The sequence below is a fragment of the Pogona vitticeps genome, chromosome 3 (genome assembly GCF_051106095.1).
Source record: "Pogona vitticeps strain Pit_001003342236 chromosome 3, PviZW2.1, whole genome shotgun sequence".
Classification (NCBI taxonomy): domain Eukaryota; kingdom Metazoa; phylum Chordata; class Lepidosauria; order Squamata; family Agamidae; genus Pogona; species Pogona vitticeps.
In genome coordinates, this window is record NC_135785.1 from 76,069,220 (window position 1) to 76,091,902 (window position 22,683).

The 22,683-nt window shown below is 38.5% G+C and overlaps 1 protein-coding gene across 5 annotated transcripts in view; it reads left to right on the forward strand.

Annotated features, from left to right (window-relative positions):
* MGMT (O-6-methylguanine-DNA methyltransferase) overlaps positions 1-22,683 on the forward strand; it is a 257,333-nt gene that overhangs the window by 89,965 nt on the left and 144,685 nt on the right. The gene's annotated exons all lie outside the window — the stretch shown is intronic.

Consider the following 22,683-nt stretch of genomic DNA (forward strand, 5'->3'; position numbering starts at 1 on the left):
TGATGGAACATGATCTAGCCACTTTGCTGGAACTAAGGAAGTTTGGGTCGGGTCCCTATTTTCATGGAAGTCTGTCTGGGAATTCCAGATATCTCTTGTTGACTTCTGTGAAGGAAGAGAAGGTATAAGGTACCAAATTATCAAGCTGCATTTTTGTTTTATTTATCTAAAATATTTTGCCCCACCTTTCTCCTTAAAAAGAACTCAATACATCTTACACTCAATACATTAGAAAACAGCAAAGCTAAAAACATCCAGTATACAAATATTAAAAAGGACCAAACAAATGCTACACTTAAAAATGGTAAAAAAGCAACATTAAGTTATTCAGATTAAATGCACTGCAAAGTAAAACCTAGAAATGGACAGCTAGTATAAAAGTGTTGGCTTTCATCTGACAAAAATAACTCTTGGATTAAAATATTTCCTAAGTAGAAAAGTTTTAGTCACATTTTGTGGGTTATCACAGAACAAAGTAAGGCTAATTGCCTTAGAGAGAGAACAAAGGAGTTGACAGTGGATGTCCAAGCCAGCAGAGCCTACAGGCAATACCCTGAGAGCTCTTTTATTTACTTAGTATGATTACATAGTATGTTATGAGAGAAACAGATAGGATACTAGTTACCTAATCGTAAGTAGGATTGGCTAAAATAACCCTTTGATCTTATGCTCTACCTCTAAACGAAAGGACAGAAGAAGAGGTTACCCCTCCCTGCTGGCAGCTGCCGCTTCCTGCCAGGAATGTTTGCACGTCACTGGAACAGTATGCAGCTACAACCTTTAAGCAGAAATTTCCCACACATTCTTCTCCTTTAACCTGGTAAACTCTTGAGTTCAATACAGGTCCTAAACACTTCAATAACACTTTTCACATATTCTAAAAGGAGGGATTTAAAACCTTTTGTACAAGTGGGCTTGATGTTTCTGGGGCCCCACTAACATAGTATCTAAAATATACTTGCACACTTGCTCACCAAGCAAGTTGGTCCAATTAGAAGAGTTGTGTGTCTTTCTCCTGCATGGCAGCAACAAAATAAGGGCTGTTGTCACCCCAAGGCAACTGCCTTGTTAGTAAAACTGAGTGAAAATGTCACTTCTTAGAATTCACAGTTAATTCGAGAGAGTTAAACTGTACTATATAGCAGAATTGTATCACCAGCTCCTGAAGCCCCTTTGACTTTTTTCCTTGCAAAAAAAAAATGTGCCTGCAATAAGGATGCTCATAAACAGAGGATGAACTTTACTATCCAAAACTGTTACAGAGCATTTCTGTGGAATGAAATTTCTGGCTTGATATGCGTGATTTTTGTTTGTTTTGTTTTCAGAAAATATTGGTTTATTGAGAGATATGTTAGCCTCAATTGACATATTGACATTTCCAGGAAGGGTGGTTATTGTCTTGAGAAATACAATTGTACGCTGACAGATTCCTATCATTATTTGGAACTGTTGCTATGTGTTAGTGAGACAAGTGTAATAAATAATGAAAGCGAATCATATTGGGGAGAACAGCAGTGGAAAAAACAGTGGAGTACGCAGTGCTGACATGAGCTAACTTCTGCACAGCCATGACACCATGCAGTGTTAATGTCATGTGCTACAGTGAGGAAATTGACTTATGGTGTTATAACTTCTACTACAGGATGGTAATTAACTTGTGTCACCACTGTAACTGCATATCTGAATAATTAGCAGCAGAGAGGGTAGCTGGATTAACAATGAAGTCTTCACTTTGTGTCCTATTAAGTCCCCGGAGACTTTACACAAGCAGTTCTGTTAGATGGTACTGGTCATGCAGGAAGTGAAGGTGCATGTAGAATCATTCTTTTTATTGTTTCTCATACTTTAAATTCTCTTTCCAGAGCTTTGTGAGCTTTATTATTTGACAGCTGTGGGCATGTTTCTCACTGGACTACATCTGATTTGCAGTTTCATTGTTAGCTGGTGACAGCCAGGGTGGAAAGGCAGGAGTAAGCCTATTTCTGGGTGAATTGCATAACGGAAAGAGGCTCATCAGTTTCACTGTGGCATGACCCGATTTGGTTACATGTATGTCAACTTAGTAGAAAGCTCTAATTAACCTTCCACAGAAAAAGTGTAATTGCTTCAGCAACTATTAGTTCACTAACTGCGTGTTGCTACTGTTTCTACAGGCAAATAAGATTGTACTTAGATTGTAATATGCATATTATATAGATCCCTTTGATACCTCCTTTGTAACTTCATAGATCGCTTGCATGCATTATGACACACCCAGACTTAGAAGAAGCAGAGCAGTATAGTTGACTGTGAGATGGGACAGGAAGATTCCTTTTCACCAGTGAAGAGGAATCAATAAGGCTGTAGCCTTTTACAGACACCTGGAATTTGTTTATTTATTTATTATTTGAATTTATATCCTACACCATCTGGCAACCAGGCCACTCTGGGCAGCTAACAACAACATAAGGGGAAAAAATTAAAAGCACGATAAAAATAAATTTATACATAACAAATAAGGAAATTAAAGCGGATGGCAGTAAAGGTGGTAAAAGGGTGATGGAGAGGATGACAAAAAGAATGGTAAAAAGGGAGGGCAAGATCCTAGTGCTCCAGGAAAGCCTGGCGGAAGAGCCAGGTCTTCAATGCATTTTTGAATCCATCATTTAAAACTATGTCCAAAAAATGTTTCATGTTTAAAAAGAATGTCCAGTAAGTAAGTATCAGGATAGGGTGCCAGACTCCCCTCTGAGCCCTGACCAACATTTATTTATTAGAAAGCTCCATATGTACATTTGTATACATGAAGAGGCCTGTCCTGAGGTAAAGAATCCTGTTTCTGCATTGTTCCAATTGTGTAGATATGTCCAACTGTATGGATACAGTTCCCTTTGGATATTCTAATGCTTATGCTTTGTTGGATATATCCAACAAAGCATTTCCAATGTTCTTAACCACTGTATTAATTATTTCTGCGTTTACCTGTTCCTCTCAGTCCATGATGCTAAAAGTGGCCACACCAGGGAGGTCACAGAGTCGATGACAGTAAATCAGGCCTTTTCAGTGGTGGCTCCTAGTCTTGGAATAAGTTACCAACAGAAATACACCAGCCTCCCTCCTTGTGTTCATAAAATTGGTGAGAACAGAATTATTCAAAGCTGTCTTCGATAGTTGATTCTCCCAGATGCAATAAATGTACTGTAAATGTTAATTTAAAATATATTTACATGAATTTTAGACTTACATGGTTGAGTTGTCTTATTGTTGGGTGCATTTTGTTACATGGTGTTTTGTAGGGCTTGAATTTTAATCTCTAAACCACTCAGGGTAGTGCTTTTAATAATGGGGTGGTATATGAATTAAATTTAAATTGCATTGAATATGTGTATACACAGAATTATGTAAGGAATTATGTCTGTGTGAACTGACCATTACTGTTGGTAACTGTTGCCAGCTTTGCTGATCCCCTTCTAACATTAATACATTACTGAATTACATTTTTTTATTGTGCTGTTGCATAAATAGCATTTTGTTGGATGTGGGGACAAACAGCCCTCTTCATTCTTTTCCTAACACAGAGAAGACTAGAGTCACTTGGTGCATAGATTTTGGTTTCTAATCCTGTCAGACCCATCAGACATAAATGGCAGCTTCTATCTGTACGTGATCTACCAGAACCTATTTTATTTCTGATTTTGCCAGTCCTTTTAAAAATAAAAACGCATGGATAAGACAAGAACAGCAGGCTGTTATCTTAAATACCAATGAAATAATCAAAAACTAGAGAAGCAGTGCTGAGGACTGAAAGAACTAAAGCAGTTTTTAAAATTCAGGGAATGAGGAAAAGATTTTTTACCAGAAACAACATGCATGTGTCAGGTGACCGTTACTGGAGAGAGCATTCCAGGAATTTTCCATTACTGGAAAACCCCTCTTCTTTATAGCCATCACCTAGGGCCTAAAGTAAGATCTTGGCCAGTGACTGGTAGATCTACTCAGTGGGTAGATGTGGGAGACAATGGTCCTTAAAGTAATCTGGCCTAAAGTCATGTGTTGCTTTGAAAGTTAATCTAGTGCTTTGAATTAGCAAACACACAGATTTGGCAGTCAGTGCAGATGGCAAAATGTTAGCAAAATATGTTTACATTAGCCACTTCAAGTCAGCTAATGATATGCCTATTCTGATCCTGTTCTGGACGAACTGATCTTTCTGAACTCTTTTCAATGAGAACCTCATGTATAAGTCATTACACTAATCCAAACAAATGTTTGCAGAGTGTGACTAGCTGTTGTGAAACTGTCTCCTGGACTCAACTGTACATCCTCTCCCTGTTAGATAAAATAAGACACAAAGGGCAAGCATCAAATGTACCAAACATGGACCAGGTACTTTCAGGCCTGAACAATTCATCCCACACTAATGGACACATCTATTATTGGAATTTCACTAACTGTTATATGAGATATCATATCTAAGTCATGCAAGATCCAAATAACTTAAGCTTCAGATTTTCTCACGGACCTGTCACTGCATGCCTCTGAGGGTACAGCCAAACTGTAGACCAGATTGCAAAAAACAAAACAAAACCTTTATCTCTAGGAAAAGCTCTGCTAAAATGCACCAGGAGCCAACACAACATGTTCATTGTCAACACAACATGTTCAAAGACTTTTTATTCTTATGCATTCTGGCCATTATACCACTTACTTCATGATCCTAGGCATACAGGAATGTATGGTATGTCAGCCATTTGGGACATCCCTGTGTATTACAGTGTGATGAAGGCATGACTAGGGGCATTACTCATAACATAACAAGTTTGTCTGGATTCCATCAGAATCTGTTTACTTCTAAGAGTTTTAAAGGGCCCTCCAATCTTGCAGGAAATGATCTAACCAGAGGGTAATATGATAAATTCCTCACTTCCAGATTATCGTCTTCCTACATAGTTGAGAAGGTCACATGTAGAGTATCTTCATCACTTTGATTGGAGCGATAACATGTTGGGACAATGGAATATATGCTGTCTCACTAGGTACCTCAAAAATAGATTTGGGGCCACTTCTTTCCAAGCCCTCCGCTATAGATTACTTCAGCTACCACTGGCTGAAATTATGTTGTGTAGCACAACAGGAATGACAGCAACAGCAGCAACAAATCACAATTGATGAAAGGCTTCCTTTGGTGGTTTCAGGGTGCATACAACTTTGCACCATGACTAAAATCCTGTTGTTTAGCCCACTAATTGCACTAATGTTGGCCGCAAGAAACACTGAGGATATGTTGAGTTAACTTTATTTATTTTATTTATTTATTGCATTTATATGCCGCCCATCTAGACGTAGTCTACTCTGGGCGGTTCCCATTTATTCAAATGGGTGTACTCTAACTGCGATTACTTTTGCATAGTAAGTTGCAATTAGAGTGGGCCTTTTTGGATTGATGGAATTGGCTCAATAAATCCCCATTTATTCAGTGGGCCTATTCTAGTGTTGTTGTTGTTTTTCTAAGCAATGGGATTTCTGCTTGTGTTTTGGATGTCTCCGTTGGTGTTGCACTGAGTACACAAGAAAGCTTGTCAGAAAGTCTCCCTACATTCTCATCTATTTCTTGTTCATACCTATTGGGCCATCCTTTTCTTCCATAATTAAACCACAGATGAGAGATGTTTTGTTCTGGAATGAGCTAGTATTTGGCATCAATACTGATAGACAAGAAGGCATGCCAATAGGCAACAATGCTTTATTCATTTTGTGAAAAAACTACAAGTGGAAATACCTGTAAAGTATATGATTCCTCTTTCACTTAATTGACATGTTAACTGTTAAGCGCCATGCTTCCTCTCACCCATAAAAATATTAATAAAGACACTCTTTTCCTTCTCTGATAGTAGACTGCCAATAATACAACCCTCCCCTTCTTCATTCTTACATCAGCATAGCTAATGAAGAGGAGGGACCAGAAGATAAGTAGGAGCCTTCATCTAGATCTTTGCTATCCCCGTCATTTGCTGTTGTACAGCGAATCCTCACATACTCTTCTTGAAGAGAGCAATTCCCTTTTCCATGAACAACTGATTTTTTTTTTTCAGGTTCTAAAGGCAGAAGAACGGAGCAGAGAAGCTGGAAACGCTATCTCTTGATGTTTCCATTGCTCCTGGCACCTGGTCAAGCCATGTTTCTGGGAGGTTGCCTTTGTTTTGTAGCTATTACAGTCTTCCTTTGAAATAAAAGTATTTCCATACCAATTCAAAGAGAACAATAAAACAGTGGCCTAAATCCAACATGAGTTTAGAAGACTGAAAATCTTTGGTAATGTACTTGCATTGGACTGTGCCACTGTATAGGCAGTTGCACCAGAGGTCTTGTACTAGTACAAAAATAACATTGAGTACAGTGATGCCTCGCTAGACGATTACCTTGCAAAACGGTTAATTCGCAAGATGATGGGTTTTGTGATCGCTATAGAGCTTCGCAAAACGGTTTTCCCTTTGGGTGATTTTCGCTAGACGATGTTTCGGTCCATGCTTCGCAAGACTTTTTTTCCCCTGGGACCGTTTTTCGCAAGATGACGATTTTGACAGCTGGGTCCGCGTTTCGTGAAACGTTTTTTTAGGGACGGTTTTTCATAAGACAGCAATTTTGACAGCTGGGTCCGTGCTTCGCAAAACAGTTGCTCTATGGGTGATTTTCGCAAGACGACGATTTTTCCTCCATTGGAACGCATTAAATGGATTTCAGTGCATTCCAATGGGGAACCGCATTTCGCAAGACGATGTTTTCACAAGATAGCGATTTTTGCGGAACGAATTAACATCGTCTTGCGAGGCATCACTGCATATGCCAATAAATTCAACTATGCATTAAAATTTAAAATACACTTTTATAAATATGGGACTTGATTCCATAGTTTCCCCATGTCTTGTGGAAGGTGATTGGTTGGTCTCCAGTGTGCATTCTAGTCAGGCTTCTTGGGATCAGTTTTAGTTATTGAAGCCTGACAATGTGGACAAGACGCTTGAATTGGTCCATCCTGCTACATGTAAGCTTGCCTCTTTCCTCTCTTGTTTAAAAAGATCTAACAGAAATAGATTGATTGGGTGAGGTCCTCATTGTCTCTGGAGATGGTGCCTGTTCCTTTTGAAAAGATAGTGGTGTACCTACTCCTGAAGAGGACATTCCTGGATCCAGAAGTATGTGAGAACTATCACTCTATCAAAAAGATCCACTTTTCACTCATGTTAGTTGAACATGCCATAGCTGTGCAGCTTCAGCTGTTATTGGAGGAAATGTTATCTGGACTTACTTCAGTTTATTGTCCGCTTGGCCCATGACATACCTGGGAATATGGACAGATTGATTTCAGCTCTGTTAATTTTTTGGGATCTATCAGCAGCTCTTGATACCATTAATCATGATACCCCTTGAACTGGGGATAGGAATGGAAATAGGACGCACTGTGTAGGGCTGGTTGTACTCCAGACTGCAGGAACTGTTCAAGACATTGGCACTGGGGAATTTTTCTTCATCCCCATGGTGATTAAGCTCTAGGCTGCCAAAAGGATCCATTCAGTCTTGTGCGCTGTTCAATATTTATATGACACTGCTGGGAGGGGTCAGTCAAAACATGCTTATGGCACCTAGCTCTGTTTCTGCTTGTCGGTGAAGTTAGCTGGGATTATGCATGTGTTTGGAGATAGTAACAGCCTGGATAAGGGCCAGTAAACAGAAGGTGAATCCTAACAAGGTGACAGTTCTTTGGCTTTGTGCTTTCCATGTCCAGGAGTTCCCTCTCAAGGAGCAGGTACATAGCCTGGGGGTACTAATTGAGTCAACTTCATCACTTGAGCTTCAGGCGACTGCAGCAGCTCAGAGTGCATAGTTAGACTGCTAGCAGGAATATCTTTCAGTTCCTTCATGGCACCTGTTCTGAAAGAATTGTACTGGCTGCACATGTCCTTGAACAGCAAGACAAAAATGCCAGAGCTTTTGCAGTAGATAGCAAAACTCCTTCAATATCCATTTCTTTTCCCCATGCAGTGTCAAAATAACATGGTCTCCCCCACAAGCCTCCCTGCTTGAAGCAAAATGTCTGTTTTCTCAACATGTTCACAAGTTCCTGTTTACAAGCTTGCGGGGATTCTGACAACATATGTAAACCAAACAGCTATTACGTCTCCTCAGTCTAGCAGGCGACTCACTTTCTCTCCTCATTCACTTATTCTCAGCTTTAGCCCTTCCCCCTGTGTGAAACAGAAAACATAGCTGTAAACAATCAGCTACCAGCATACAAACAAATGTCCAAATAGTTCAGTCAGCCTAGAACCAGCAGACACAGTCTCACTCTTTTGCCTCTGTGGCATCCGCCCAGGTCATGAATATTGATATGCTATCTGCACGGAACAATGAGAGTGCTGGAGAGGCGGAGTCATGAGATATAAGAGTCTCTGCAGGAGGAAGGGAGATTGGAGATTAGAGAATTTAAGTTTGGAGTTGATAGTTTGGGAAGGCAGTAGAGAATAGAAAGAAAGGAAGGTTGTTTTAGATGAGAGTTAACAACACTGACTGAACTTTCATTTCTTGTAACAATAAACAATTTCTGCTTGGTTTTGAAAATGACGCATTGCCTGGACCTCTGTGATTAATAATAAACAATGTTGATGTAATCAACTGGCGGCAGCAACACGACACGTAGCTTGTGCCCTGTGATTGGTGAAACAACCAAGGAACAGGCGGGAATGTGACAGCCTCTTCCACCTATCCCACACAGAATGCACTCTTCATGCACTTCTGCTCTGAGTATAATTGTGAATGCAACTGTAGACCTGGCACCTACTAGTTCTTCCCCTGGCAAAGTCAGGTTAGCATCTAGATTAGGCATCCTTCAGTCTCAAGAAACTATGGTAATGTGCTCTGAATAGAGGACTTGGAACAGCATATAGTGTGGTTAGCATCTGTGGGTAATCCTAATAACTCATATATACATATACAGCACAAATTCTCTATATTAGGTGAAAAATCTTAATCAGTTCTTAGGAGATTTTGGTTTGCCTTGGCTGAAGTATTGGTCACTGAATAGAGACACGTTAATTTGCTTATAAAATAAAAAGAAAGCTTCTGTTTAGGAAAATTCTTGCTGTGATATGTGAGTAAATGGGCTGGGTCTGTTTGGCTCTTGAGCATTAATTATCATAGTAAGGGTCACCTCGCAACAGGCTGAGGTCTTGTTTTGCCAGAAGGAATTAGATAAATATTTGTTGTTTGTTGTAATTCTTCATCTGTTGAATACAAGTTTTCTGTTAATGTGAATAAATGTGATCTTATACTTAAATATCTTTACCCCCCTAGCATTTAAATAAAGCACACATACAATTTATTTTTAATATAGCACTGATCTTGGCTTATTATAATATACATTGCTATCTTCTCTCCTCAGTCATGCTGTCATGGGGGGAAAAGCAAACGGAATAGTATCACTTAACCCAGTCACATTTATTTTGCTGGAATTGACTAAGGGTAGATATTTCCCTTTCATTGACTGAATGTCTGAGTTTGAGCTTGAAATTTGCAGACCAAAGGAATTGTTATGTAAGGTTATGTAGCCTGCAGAGACTAGAGCAGTGGACTCAAAGGTCACTGCAGCAAGAAAAGAACTTAGAGAGGGTTAGAGATGCAGTCATATGTTGCCATGCAGCCAGTTCTGGACTTCCAGATTTCCCATGTATTTCCATACTTCACTTTTAATTCAATCATCCTGATGGGGCAGAGAGAATCCCTTTAAATTGATAGATTTTGTTAAATATCATTTTTGCTTTACAGCAAACTTGGAGCCCTCATCGTTTGCTTTGCTGTTTTAAAAAACCCTAGCAATAAATTTGCATACTCCCCTTGGTGAATACAATTAATCGCAATTGATTATTGTACCTTTAATTGAATCTATTTGAAATTGAGGTTCACAACTCATGTAGCTGGTGAATTCCAGTGTATAATGACAGAAATGTAAAAAGAGACCTCTGTCTAAAAATATACCAAGACCACATAGCTTTCTTTTGTTCGACGTTGGAATACACTCAGTCGTTCAAGGCACAAATTGGAATCAGAGTCTGCCCCCGCCCCCTGCCTCAAGTTTGACGAAGAGTCCTGCTGTACATGAAATTGTGTCTGACATTTTAGTGGTTTAATAAAGTTATTTCCCAGTCTTCTTGTTCTACTTCTATCTAAGATGTGGTCTAGAACAATGGTTCCCAACCTTGAATCCCCAGATGTTCTTGAAGTAAAACACCCAGAAACCTTCACCACTAGCTGTGGTGGCCAGGATTTCTGGAAGTTGTGGTCCAATATGTATGGGGATCCAAGGTTGGGAAACACTGGTCTAGAAAATGCATCTCCAATGTGGTGGTGGTTGCTGATTTTTACAGGCCCTCAAGTCAGATACAACTCATGGTGGCCCCGTGAATGAGTGACCTCGAAAATGGCCTATGATTAGCAGCACTTTTCTTGCAAACTCAAAGCTATGGCTTCCTTTCTGGACTGCCTCTTTTACTGCTGTGGCTTCTCATATTTGGACTGCCTCTTTTTCTGCTGCTTTCAACTTTTCCTAGCCTTTATTTTTCTTTCCAGCAAGTCTTGTATTCTCACGACATGCCTAAAGTACAAGCGTCCTAGTTTCATCACATCTTTTCCTAGAGAGAGCTTAGGCTTCATTTGATTTAGGACCCACTTGATTCTGGTTATGCTCAGATTCAGAGAGCTCTCCTCCAGCACCATATTTAAGCAAATCAACTTTTTTCTGTCATATTTCTTTACTGTCTAGCTTTGGCACCTGTACATAGTAAATGAGAATAAAATAGTGGAAATGATCTTTGCTTTGGTAGCTTCTTGTCCACAGTACAGGTTCTGAGTCAGGACAATCAGGTATGGAGGCTCAGCCACTTATTTCAGAACCATCCATAACTTTAATGATCCACATAGTCAAAGGCTTTGCTGTAGCCAGTAAAGCATAAACTGATATTCTGAAATTCTTTTGAGTGCTCTAATAGCCAGTGTATAATTGTGATATGATCTCTAGTGCCTTTTCATTTTTGGAATCCAGTTTGAACATTGAAGATTTCTCATTCCATATAAGATAAACAACTCATCACTTGCGCTCACTTTGCTTGTGTGGAAAGGGACTGCAGTGGTCCTATATTTACTGCACTCCTTGATACCTTCGTTCTTGGAGATTGGAATGTATATTGAACATTTCCACTCTTTGGGTCATTTTTCTGTTTTCTGTATTTGTTAGCGTATTGACAGGATCTTGACAGAATAAGTCTCTGTCTTGGAATTGTATTTTCCAAAGTTAACATTTTTGTCATGTGTTTTGATCAGTTGCCCTTAATATTCTCTGTGGTTAATTCATCCACAGTGAGCTAACCTGAGCTATTGGTCCCTATTGTGTAAGGGTACAAAAATGGATAGATATGGGGTGAGGAATTAAGTACCAGGCGTTTGGCCTAGCAACTGCCAAAAAATTTAAAAGAACAAAAAGGAAAAAAGATAAGTTGGGGTATATCTCTTTTCACACCTTTGAGAATTAGTATTGTACACATTTGGGCTACCAAAAAATGTAGCAGTGAATCCCCTTGTCTAAAATAATCCTCTGCAGTTTAGCTCTATGTCTTCTACACAGCTCCATGTTTATGGTGCAATTTTGAGAAGCTGTTACTGTCTCCACATTATAATAAAACTTTTAATTCCATGTTCTCCTGAGCCCAGAAGTTGCGAAGATGAAGCTAGTGGTCATCCCCACAGTTCTGCTACATTTCTGAGATATTCCAAGTCCCGTGGAAGTGCAACATTATGGAGGAGCCGTAGCCCCTCTTCCTAAGCATTTAGTTTGGGAGGGAGGTAAATGATTAAATTTGGGAAGAGACTACTTTGTGGAGTTAGAGAGTGGTGGAGGATCTCTCACGTAGGTATGGCTCTCAGTATCCTTTGGAACACTTTCTCCAACTTGAAAGGGTAGCACACGTAAACAATGACACCCTGACATGTAGGCCCCTGAGTTGTATGCTTCCTAATATCAAAGCTATTTTGATATCTCTTTTAAAAAACCCACATTCATTTAAAATTAATTCTTAATTTTTATGGCCTGGTATGCCACTGAGATGGAAGGCCTAATCCAGCCTTTTAAATTAAACCTATTGCTGGCAACAGTCCACTGCTAGTTATTAACACTGTCTCTTAGGGCACCCCTCCTCTATATTTCACTTCTAGTGCTGAAGTGTATCTATCCTGTTGTTTAAATCAACAAACACCTATTACAGTGGTGCCTTGCAAGACGGGTGCTCTGTTTAACGACGAATCTGCATTACGACGAGGTTTTTACGATCGCAAAACAACGTTTTGAATGGGGGGATTTCGCTGCGCGATGATCGGTTCCCTATTTTGGGAACTGATTTTCGCTTCCCCACGATCAAAACAGCTGATCGTCGGGTTTTCAAAATGGCTGCCAGGTGCTCAAAATGGCTCCCCGCTGTGTTTAGGAGCCATCTTTTGCTGCAGAGGCACCCAAAAATGGCCGCCCCTATGGAGGATCTTCGCTGGACAGTGAGTTCTTAGCCAATTGGAACACATTAACCAGGTTTTAATGCGTTGCAATGGCTTTTTTATTTTCACTTTACGACGTTTTCATTCTACAGCGATTTTGCTGGAACAAATTAACATTGTAATGCGAGGCACCACTGTATCTGTAAATCTCCTGGGAGATCAGAGGAGTATTATGTACAGTTACTACTCTCTGAAAATACACTTTATATTACAAGACAAGTGGCCAAATTCTGCGCTGCAGCAATAGTTATTCTCGACCAGATGTTCGGGTTGCGATCTAAGACGGGCAATATAATGCTTTTATAACATAACACTGGCCGAAGTTTCACTTATTTTAAAGATATAGAGTCAGCTTAGCTGATTATGATATTAATTTGAAAGAAAGGTTTTAATGGAAATTCATGTTTTTAATGGGAAAGTTATAATTAATGGAAAATTTATAATTCTGCTTAGTTTTATGAAATTACAATTGTATGTATTTATTTTATATTGTTCCGGTATTGCTGGTCCTTGACCGTAATAAAGTTATCCTAAATCAACAAAGAAATACATAATCTATCAGAATGTATAAACTGTCTAGTCTGCAACGAAATCATCCCACCGTCTCTTGCCTGGTAACAAGATAGTATGCTGTTGATACTGAATGTATGCTGATGCTATTTAAATACTCTGTATAAATTCTCTCTCACTCTTAGAGAGAGAGAGAGCTCAGCATGCCCTTTAGCTACATACTTGTGCATTGGTTTCATGAGATTATGCGCACAGCATGGGACATATTACTTTTCATTTGCGAGGGTTGGCATTCTGCATTTGTGAAACCAGTACTTCTGTTATGTGCATAACAGCTAAACAAAATTGTACCTGAAAGTTGGAATTTTAAATATATATATACTTTTTTTGTTATAGTAAGGGCAGCAGTCACCAGTCCATGTACCATTTATACTTTTTCAGCACTGTACTTTTGCAAAATAGTTTTCTGTAAGAAATTAAAACAGCATAGTATGAATAATAATGCTCCAAAGAGAGGTTGTAATATGTACTGGTATCTTTTAAACAATTCCCTTAGTCTCTCTCAGCATGAGAAGTGGCAGCACAGCTGCAAACAGAGAGGCCAAAGACCCTTGCTTCTGTTTCACAGGATGTTCCAAACACCAGTGCTATTATTCACAGGAAAAATTACTGTAAAAACACTTCGTAAACTTGTAATAAATTGAAGTCTGTGGCTTTTCTTCACAATTCTGAATGCAGGCATGTGGAATTAACAAAGGGCTATCTAATAGGCAAGTTTCCTGTTCATTTTGATCTAGTGTAAACACCACCCAGAATTGGCAAATGTCAACAACCGTTCAAGTACAGTAGTAGTATTTTTTAAAGCATCAAAACTGAGTTTCATGGTTGTTGCAAAGGTCTGGATGCAGTTACTTTTTGTTTTTTGCATATAAAAAATTAGTTTCTGGTGTAATGAGAGCATACAAATTCTACTTGTTATGGTCCCGTATGCATATTTAAAGTATATTAAATAAGCAGTTCATATTACAGAGTACTGGCATTCCCACCTGGACTGTGTGCAGGTGCTAGATTGGCACTATACTTTGAGCGCCAGTATCTGAGGCACGCAGATCCAAGTTTCTGCTTCAGGGTGATTGTCCAGGCCTATTGGACAAGAGGTCAAAGTAGGTGCATGATTTTATGGAACTGTTTTTCAGAACCAATCAAATAACTCACCTCAAAAAATTGGAAAAAAACACACACCCTCTTCCTATTTACAAGTTTCAGCATTGCTAAACCTTTTTATTTAATTCATTCCTTCTATCTAAAGGAGTCTGTCTTCAGTATATCTATACTTCCTCTTTTTTAACCTCTTCCCCTATGCTAACTGTGTGTCTGCTTAAGCAGAATTAATTACTTAATTCTGCAGCTTTCCATTTTCACCGACTTCTTTAGAACAAAATCACAGGAATATCTGAACATCATGAAAGGCCAGCAATGGAGTAATTAGTACTTCACTGAAAAATCTCAGACCCAATTTGAGCAAAGGTTTGGACTAGAGATGGGTACGAATCGCCATTATGGCAATTCATCCTGCTTTGTGATCTGTCAAAGCACAAATTTATTTGTCAATTCCTGGTGTGTTAGACAGCCACAGGCTGACCCCGCTGCTACTGTGCTGCTGCAGCCGCCCCTTCTACTGTGCCCGCCGCCGCCACTGCCCCTATTGCCACCACCATGCCCCCTCACTGCCCCTATTGCTGTCGCCATGCCCCCGCACTGCTGTCGCTGCCAGCTGCTGTCGTGCCCCACCACCACTGTGTTCCCCTCACCATTGTTGCTGCCACCACCACAGCAGCGGTCTCCAGCTGGCCTCGGCCGCTATGGCCTGTAATAAGGGACACTGGCTGCCTTCTGCAAAGATGGCGGCTGCGGTTTCATTAGGGTAGGGAAACTGCAGCCTCCATATTTGCAAAAGGTAGGCTAAGGGAATCCAGGCTGCCCTTTGTAAAGATGGCAGCTGTAGTTTGCCTACCCTAAATGAAGCCACAGCCACCATCTTTGCAAAGAGCAGCCTGGATCCCCTTAAGGCAGGCTAAGGGAATCCAAGCTGCCCTTTGCAAAGATGGCAGCTGCAGTTTCCTTACCCTAAATGAAGCCACAGCCACCATTTTTGCAAAGGGCAGCCAATGTCCCTTACTGCAGCCTGTTCCTCCTCTGAAATGCCCAGCATCTGTTTCCAAGGGTTTAGACACCTAAAACAGCTTTTCTATAGCACGTTAGCAATACAGTTTGTGGAAACCTACTGTGTCTGTCCCACAGAGTTCAGGATGTCCCCTTCATTTTACAGAGAGACTTCTAAAGAGATGCTAATGGTTAGAATGGGGACAGTAGGGTGGGCATCACTACTTCTGTCAACGTCTGCAAATTAATTTATCTCAGGATTTCATTAATCTTGGGTTCCACGCCACTATTTCCAGGTAGCATATTAATTCTGTTTTAGGATCATTTGTGAAACTGACAAATGCTGCATGGGTAATTATTTGGTATGTGAATAATGGTTCATCACTGCGTATTTCTGAGCATATTTCGGAACCGTTATATGCACACCTTTGTGTTAATTTTTATGTAAACTTTCCCCATTGATTACCTTTGTTGTTGTATCAGTAGGCATGCTTGTTTATCTGAGGAATTATTTTTGTAGCTATTTATGTGTTCAAATAAACTGTGGAAGTGGCTGGTAATTAATAACGTCTTGAAGTTTAAATTTTGCCACATGAGTATAGCCACTTGGCCCTTGAAGCCACAAGGATACTTATTTCAACAACATCCAGTTTAAAATTTTAGTATCTAAAATAGTGCTTTTATCATTGCTGCATAACCTATAATATGCTTTTTATGAATTCAATAATATTTTGCAAACTCATACAACTAGGTAATTGATAGAACTGAATTCTTGTCACATCTTTATTGCACTATCAGCTAAAAATTTTAAGTGACAAGAACCAAAATAATCATTAATTTTTATAGGGCAAGGATCTGGCTTTTTGTTTGACACAAAGCTGTATAAAAAAACTGCTTCTGATTTTATGCACATTGTTTTTAGTTAATGATTTTCAGCTGTTTGTTGTTCCTCTGATAGCATGAAAATGTACCATATGCTCAGCCAAAAGACAAATGATTAGCAAATGAAATTCTGGACAGCTGTCTGAGTGAAAGCGTTTGGTTGATAGCATTCTGCTATCATAATTAGCTTAAGCTTTGGGTTAATTAACTTTCTACCTGGATATGCATAATAATAGCAAACTGCAAAAAGCAAGAAGCTTTCAGTACATCAACAACATTGCTGTCTTTTTTATTTGGTATTTCAAGAGCATATTAGAATTTCAAGAGTGATTAATCCTGGGAATATTGTCATCTACTGTAGATTTTATTTGCAAGCCAGATAATACTGAAACAATTGGAATCTATTATACAGCAGAAATAGCATTTTAAAATTGTAATTAAAGTTTCTAAAAGCAATTGCTAATTTCAAATGCCTTTGTTGGCAAGAATATTAGGCATATTGGCCCTTGCACGGGCAGCTTGTATTGTACAAAAATACCAGTACTTACTCCAGACAGAATTCAAAGTTCTTTTTAAGTGCATTGTAAAAATCAATTATTATTTTTTAAATTAAATCTTAACACTATTTCTACAGTATGAAACAGTGAGACCTAAAGTTCTGAAGGTTCAGTCTTAGCTATATTCTCTAGTTCCTGTTGATTTCTGTTATTAATTTTATCATAAATAACTTTTACATTTGAAAGATTTTTGTAGGCTTTATTGAAGAAAATAATTCAGCTTCGTCTAAGCAAGCACTCTGCTCTCTTATTCTCTCCCCCCACCCCACCCCCAATTTCTTCTATCTGGTAGGTTTGATAAAAGATGCTATAGTGTGTTTGGACTATAGTATTTATTTTCTACCCATAGCAGTTTGTAAATCAATTTACTGGTTTTATGAAATGGGAAAAGAGATGACTTTGTCCTCTTCCTCACTCTTGTTTGCATGATTTACCAAAGCACTCTCTAAGATGCTCATCATCTTAAGGGGCTGCTCTGGGCCTTTGGAGAACACCGAGCTAGTGAAGTGTATTGTGGATTTGAAGTAAAAATTGTAGTTTACATTTCCCAAAGCACCAGAGAGCCTAGCACTTAATTCTGAAATAAGTCATGCCTGTTGTTATACTAGGAAAATTATATCACACAAACTCACACACACAAAATTTCTTTATGCATGCAGTGGACAGTGAAAAGATTTGGTAACAGTGAATTCAATTTGGCTCGAGAGATATTCACTTACAGAATTTAGTAATAGTTAAATGCATTGTTTTCCTTCAGATTTGTGGCTTCTGGTCAGTCTTGGTTTCAGCAGCACCCCTTTGGTCACTTCATGAAAGTTTTATTGGGCTGTCAAAAGCCATTTTTTAAAATTGCCATCATTTGGGAAGACGTTGAGGACACCACTTTCTCAGTTTGTCTAATGAAAGAAGCGGATCCCCTAGTGGCATAGTTTACAGTGGAAGATGTGGTGTTCTTGTGGTGCTAAGGCATTTCTGAGAAAAGTGTGCTTTCTGACCTGCCTCAATATGCGTTCATAAAGTCGGTCACTTCTAAGGTTCAGCCTCTGCTGTTGAGATTTTTTTATTATTATTTTTTCATTAACACTGACCTGCCTTTTTAAAAAAAAACAAAACAAAACAGGAAATCAGGCATTTCTCTAGGATGCTGTGAAGGAGTAATTTCCCTTTTGTCTATGTTAAATGACATAGGTTGAGATAGCAAATGGGGCAGAAGACAGGAAATAAATGGAATTGCATTTTTGCCTGTGTTCAGGGCTTGGATATCTGCCATGGCTTTTCAATGCTTAGGAATAACACAATTAAATGCTTGACTTTTTATGAGGTTTATTCATTCTTTCAACAGAATTATATATGTATATTTGAAATCTGGGGAAAAACACATTTTGATGTAAATTCATATTTGAAAACAGAAGGCTTTGAATATTGAGTTTATGCATGGAGATCTTAAATTAATCTCATGAAGGGAACTAAAAGAGAAACTTCTTTTCAGGCTTTGTATTATATAATGTATACATATCCTATGAGTATAGTTAAAAGATCCACTTTTAATAGGATCCAGTATTAGTAAATGAGGAATTTTAAGACAAAGTCCTACCTCTACTTTAAATGCAAGATATTGATTATCCTGTTAGATTTTACTTCCATTGTAAACTAATGGCATTTAAAGGAACTTATTGTTTGTAGGGCATGATCTTACACTTCTTTTAATGGTGAAATTATTTATTTGTCCTGCTTTACTCCAGATGTGACTGTTGAGGTCACATTAATTTATATTCAGTTTTCATGGGCCCCTGTCCCCATCTGTACATCATTTCTAATTTCCTTTTTGTCCCTGAGGACTTCACCTATTCATATTGGAGCTTTCAATTACTGTATAAACAAAATAAACATACAATGCAAAAAAAAATCTCTATGATACTGTAAAATAATTCTTTCCAACAACATAGTGGATTATATTTTCTCTTTAAAAAAAATAGTGAAGACGATGGATACAGGCTACAATGTCTTCATTTATTGCACTCTTGAGGATTGTCTTGTCTCAATACTGCGCATTTTCTCGGGGTTTGAAAAGTTCTTATTTTATTAAAAAGCATTTAAATCACGTTTTAGGTTTAGTCTAAAGTCTGTCTGTCTCTCTCTCTATATAATACATTGTTGCAGTAGATTAGTATGTATCTTTTCCGCCTTGTCTGTGCTTATAAATTGCATTATTTTAGTTTAGACTTCTTTGTGGGAAGAGAATCATCAAGGAAGGGTAAGAGGGTTGTTGTCTCTTTTTTTTTTGACATTTACAAATAAAGAGGATATGAGTTATTTATTCTAGAATGTTGCTGCAAAGTCCTTATCTACATGTGGCACTAAACAAGGATTTGTTGTGGGATTTGAGAAGGCTGCATAGTGCTTCAGTGTTAAGCACCCAAAACTCTAGGGGACTGGCACTAATTTCCTCTCTCTCGTAAAACAACATAGTATTCATAACAACTCAAGAGGCTTGACATAAGTAATGATGGCATATGCAGGCGAAGATTACCACCCCAGCAGTGTAATCAAGGTGCTAGGTACTAATGCAAGTTAAATTGAGACAATAATGCTGAAACTTGCATTGTGGGATTAGGAGAGTACTTGAAATGCTGACATCGGCATCTCCTGAAAGAGCGCCTGTCTTGCTTTCAATTCCTGTTTATACTTAATGACCTCAAAATTTGTATGTCGTTAACACCATGTACTGAAGTGGGAGAGAACAAGGTTTGGGAGGGAGAAGATTCCCTGTCTTAGTTGACTTTTGTCTCTTCTGGTAATTGGTGGCTTTTCCTGCCATATTAGAGAGCAGCACATGAAGCAGCAAGGCCCCTGAGGTCTACATAAACATGCTGCTAGCATGGGAAGCCTCATGCTCCCAAGCACTAGGCAATAATTTACATACCTTGAATGAAAAAGTCATTTATGCCTGCAAGATCATTATTGCAAGAACAAATTTAAATACTAGTTGTAGGGAAATTTTTTTGAAATAAAGTCAAATTAAAATTTGATGCTCGGATCAATATTGTGAAACCCCGGTAATTAAAGTTGGCTTGTTTGTTTGGCTCCTTATAAATAAAAAGGGCTTAATACAGGCTAATTACACAGAATCCTTCATATACTGTAGGATAATAATGGCAGCAATTTAAGGCAGTATTAAATGGGAATTAATAAAGGGGTATTGAGTCACTTCTACTGTATTAAGCTGCATGAAATGATATCTCATCTCAATTTAACTTTCACCTCTCTGCTATATGATTGATAAGCCCTGCAGTTTTATAGGGATAATCTGAAATATTTCCTGAATCTAATTAATGAGACCTATCTTTGTTTGTTAGTTGTTGCAAGCATAAAATTGATCCTACTGACATTGGTGAAAACTTTTGCAACATTTTGGAGCCCTCCTACTTTTGTGGTGATTATGGACTTTCCAGTTTATTTTTTGGTTTTTCTTTTCTTTTGTTTTAAGTGCCCTGTGTTTGAAGAAACTATCATATATTTGTAGTTTGTGGCTTTAAACTGGAAATATGCATGGCAACAGCAAAATTATTGCTACCATTATGATTAGGTATGAGGATTGCGAAAAAGTTTAAACATTTGAATGATTAAAAAGTTCCTTCAGATACCTCTTTGAACGTGGCGTGCCATTGAATTTGCCTTTTTTTAGGTCACCTACTGCACTTACTGCCACTTACTAGCTTATAGATTTATTTAAAAAAAACAATTACTAAGAAATCGTTTAATTAGTTGAAATTGCTGACTGATCTTACACATGTGACTGAGAGGGTTTTTCCCTTCACAAACTCTTCAACAATTTCTCTTAGAGACCCAACCTATATTCCGATCCAGTGTCCTATGTCACATATGTGTTAGCATTTCTACTCCTTTAGTTGGGTTCAAAGCTGTGCTGGAGGTCATGATCTCTCAATGAACACTTTTTTTTGGTATTAAAAAAATTGCTAGCTTTGTTCATTAATTTCTTTCTCTCGTTCAAATGCCATGTCAGCCCTCTGTAGGAATTCACAATGCCACTGGCCCTTAGACAGCTTTTCACCATGCTCCAGTGAAAGTTCTTGATGAAATTACAGGTGCAGGGAAATGCAGAATTAGAAATCTGATGTTGCAATACTTGTGAAGCTATAGCTTTGTTGATGACAGGACAATTCCATTTTTGACAGTTTAATTTACTGTTGCCAGTGGACAAGAGCAAAAGGAGAATGTGGGGTTAGCCACCTGCCCCTATTGTACTGTGCCTCACATACTAGCTTGCAAAATCATGACTCTCTCAACCTGTCGTGCTCAAATGAGAAGGTTTTCAGCTGGGAAAATGGAATATATCAGCGCATGTAATATTGCTTGACCTCATAAAACAAAAGGAAAAATTGCAGATTCTGACAGCCATTATGAATCTTGTATCAGCATCCAAACGACTCTGAGCTGAGTACAGTACATGTTTATAATAGAAAAAAACAGCATTGCCACGTTGACTTACAATATGGAGCAAAAAAAAATGACTTGTCAGTAATTTGTTCGAAGATGTTAAAGAGGCTGTTGAATTTACTAGTATATACACAGAAGAATGTTTAGCCTAGAGCAGAATGCAAAAAATAGTCTATATGCCATGGTGGTCTATTGAAGGTATTCATGGTATTATGTTGAAACAGGAAGTACAAAATAGAATCCATGCTAAGCTTCTCAGTTCAAGATATGTAAATCCTTCCTAATCTGTGAAATGTGTAAACTACTCTAACTCTTCCTAGGAGTTATGAATATTCTGCAAAAACAAAACAAATAAGCATTAGGGTCTGAAGCATATGAAATTAGGTGTAATTTCCACATCTTACTTCTATTTTCTTTGTAGTATAGACATTTGCATCTTTTTCTTCAGTTCAGTGTATTTATAAAACTCAAGAGAGAATGCTTCAAAGTGTTTAGACCAAGAGCCTACCTTTAATTCCATTTTAGAACACAGAATCCATTATTTAATTTTTGCTTGAACATTACCTGAGTATCGTTCTTTCTTTGGGTTAATGCTGAAATGTAGAAGTCTTTGGTGCTTCAGTCTTGTAAACTAAGTTGTGTTGAGGAGGTAATGTCTCAATGAGTGTATTCACAGAGAACCTAGCAACTGTATATGCAAGCACGGATGCTGAAAAATGGAACAGCTATATAATTAGAACTGAATGCCTAAGCTTTATTTTATTGCATTAAAATGTATTTTATTTTTTAATCATAGACCATTTTGTTTGTCTAAATCACTGACTAAAAGTGCTCCACAGGGTCAGCTCCACACAAACTGTTCAAAACATCCAAACCAGACTTGACCCCCCCTTCCTGCATGTGTATATACAGACATGCACTCTTTCTTCTTTTCTTAATAATGATGATGATGATGATGATGATGATGATGATGATGATGATGTGCTGTCAAGTCAATTCTGAGTCATGGTGACCCTTTCCAGGGTTTTCCAGATAGAAAACACACAAGTGGTTTACCATTCTCTTCTTCTGGGAGCACCTTAGGACTATGCAAGTTGCCCAAGGCCACATGGGCTGGAGGCACAGCAGGGAATCGAACTCCAAACCACTGGCACCACAGCCAGATCCCTAAACCATCGAGCTATCCAGACGCCTTTTCTTTAAAACATAGAGCAGCAACAGTAGAGGTGCCACTGATAGACAGCTGCACCAGTTTTGTGTGCCATGATCCATCACTGACTTCAGTCTGGCTTGGTAACATGTTTTCCTACCTTTAGAGTTCAGTGAGTCATGTTTTTAACTTCCCAGCAATGGCAATGCAAAATATATAAGTTGGTATTCTTCTTTACTAATGTTATCTGACTCTTGACTGTGAGGCTTCGAGCAGCTTGATGACATACCTATTGCAACATCATCTGTTATTGTTGTAATAAAATGCATGCTGCCCTATTCTGTAGGATGATATCTGTCTGTATACCAGGGTTTTAAATAATTGTGTCTAAGT